The sequence below is a fragment of the Oncorhynchus keta genome, chromosome 4 (assembly GCF_023373465.1).
Source record: "Oncorhynchus keta strain PuntledgeMale-10-30-2019 chromosome 4, Oket_V2, whole genome shotgun sequence".
Classification (NCBI taxonomy): Eukaryota; Metazoa; Chordata; class Actinopteri; order Salmoniformes; family Salmonidae; genus Oncorhynchus; species Oncorhynchus keta.
The window spans coordinates 83,435,872-83,438,371 of NC_068424.1; the positions used below are offsets into that span (position 1 = coordinate 83,435,872).

General features: G+C 49.4%; 1 protein-coding gene across 1 annotated transcript in view; it reads left to right on the forward strand.

Annotated features, from left to right (window-relative positions):
- Nucleotides 1-2,500, forward strand: part of LOC127929732 (beta-synuclein-like) — a 38,140-nt gene that overhangs the window by 15,991 nt on the left and 19,649 nt on the right. The gene's annotated exons all lie outside the window — the stretch shown is intronic.

The window sequence follows — 2,500 nt, forward strand, 5'->3', positions numbered from 1 at the left end:
AGGTGTTATGAAAGATCAGCAGATAGACAGGGGACAGTAAGGGATGTTATGACAGATCAGCAGATAGACAGGGGACAGTAGGAGGTGTTATGAAAGATCAGCAGATAGACAGGGGACAGTAAGGGATGTTATGACAGATCAGCAGATAGACAGGGGACAGTAAGGGATGTTATGACAGATCAGCAGATAGACAGGGGACAGTAAGGGATGTTATGACAGGGCAGTAGACAGGCTGATGGGAGAGACTGATCAGAGCTCGAGGTCTTCAGATAGCTGGTGGGGTTGTGGTGTTCCTGTCGTGAATGAGGCCTGTCAAAACCCTAGATAAACTGCATCCCAAATGGCACCCTACTCCCTACCTATTTTTTTATTTTACCTTTATTTAACCAGGCAAGTCAGTTAAGAACAAATTCGTATTTTCAATGACGGCCTGGGAACAGTGGGTTAACTGCCTGTTCAGGGGCAGAACGACAGATGTGTACCTTGTCAGCTCGGGGGTTTGAACTTGCAACCTTCCGGTTACTAGTCCAACGCTCTAACCACTAGGCTACGCTGCACTACGTTTGACCATGGTTGGCTCCCTATTCCCTATTTAGTGCACTACTTTTGACCAGGGCCCATAGGACCCATAGGATTTTTTAGGGAATAATGTGGCATTTGGCATGAGCCAACGAGTTTGTTTGGTCATTTCAACCAATCAAAGAGCATTCTAAATGACATCACATGCAGTAGTTCCATGGCAGCCATGTTAGTAAACACCCTCCAGAGAAATATGGACCGTTCTTGAACAGTTCCACGTACATGAGTGAATTATTCATCTAAATAATGTATTGTGGAAGGAATGGATAAAACAGACTGCTCAGAGGCTTCAATATTCTACCTCTAGAATGAGAATGAATGTACTGTACCTTTCTCCAGATGGCTCCTAGCTCTGATGGCTCCTTGCTCTGATGGCTCCTTGCTCTGATGGCTCCGAGCTCTGATGGCTCCTAGCTCTGACGGCTCCTAGCTCTGATGGCTCCTAGCTCTGACGGCTCCTAGCTCTGATGGCTCCGAGCTCTGATGGCTCCTAGCTCTGACGGCTCCTAGCTCTGATGGCTCCTAGCTCTGACGGCTCCTAGCTCTGATGGCTCCTAGCTCTGATGGCTCTTTACTCTGATGGCTCCTAGCTCTGATGGCTCCAAGCTCTGATGGCTCCTAGCTCTGATGGCTCTTTGCTCTGATGGCTCTTTGCTCTGATGGCTCCTAGCTCTGATGTCTCCAAGCTCTGATGGCTCCTAGCTCTGATGGCTCCTAGCTCTGATGGCTCCTAGCTCTGACGGCTCCTAGCTCTGATGGCTCCTAGCTCTGATGGCTCTTTACTCTGATGGCTCCTAGCTCTGATGGCTCCAAGCTCTGATGGCTCCTAGCTCTGATGTCTCCAAGCTCTGATGGCTCTTTGCTCTGATGGCTCCTAGCTCTGATGGCTCCAAGCTCTGATAGCTTCTAGCTCTGATGGCTCCTAGCTCTGACGGCTCCTAGCTCTGATGGCTCCTAGCTCTGATGGCTCCAAGCTCTGATGGCTCCAAGCCCTGATGGCTCCAAGCTCTGATGGCTCCTAGCTCTGATGGCTCTTTGCTCTGATGGCTCCTAGCTCTGATGGCTCTTTGCTCTGATGGCTCCTAGCTCTGATGGCTCCAAGCTCTGATAGCTTCTAGCTCTGATGGCTCTTTGCTCTGATGGCTCCTAGCTCTGATGGCTCCAAGCTCTGATGGCTCCTAGCTCTGATGGCTCCAAGCTCTGATAGCTTCTAGCTCTGATGGCTCTTTGCTCTGATGGCTCCTAGCTCTGATGGCTCCTAGCTCTGATGGCTCCAAGCTCTGATGGCTCTTTGCTCTGATGTCTCTTTGCTCTGATGGCTCCTAGCTCTGATGTCTCTTTGCTCTGACGGCTCCAAGCTCTGATGACTCTTTGCTCTGATGGCTCCAAGCTCTGATGTCTCCAAGCTCTGATGTCTCCTAGCTCTGATGGCTCTTTGCTCTGATGGCTCCAAGCTCTGATGGCTCCAAGCTCTGATGGCTCTTTGCTCTGATGGCTCCTAGCTCTGATGGCTCCTAGCTCTGATGGCTCCTAGCTCTGAAGTTAACCCAAACTCTCTCTCTCTACATCACTACTCTGGGTGCACTTCGCTCAGCTCATCCTCGTCACTAGAGCACCGTCACTCACCTGTCTGTCTGGTCTCTGACTGACTGGTCTGTCTGACTGACTGGTCTGTCTGTCTGTCTGTCTAGCACGGCATTACAGGCTTGTTTATACGGTAATGCCTTATTTACTGTCTGTCTAGTAAGGCATTAGAGGGTGTTTATATGGTAATACCTCATTTACTGTCTGTCTAGTAAGGCATTAGAGGTTTGTTTATACGGTAATGCCTCATTTACTGTCTGTATAGCACGGCATCAGAGGTCTGTTTATACGGTAATGCCTCATTTACTGTCTGTGTAGTAACTCTATTGAGCATGAT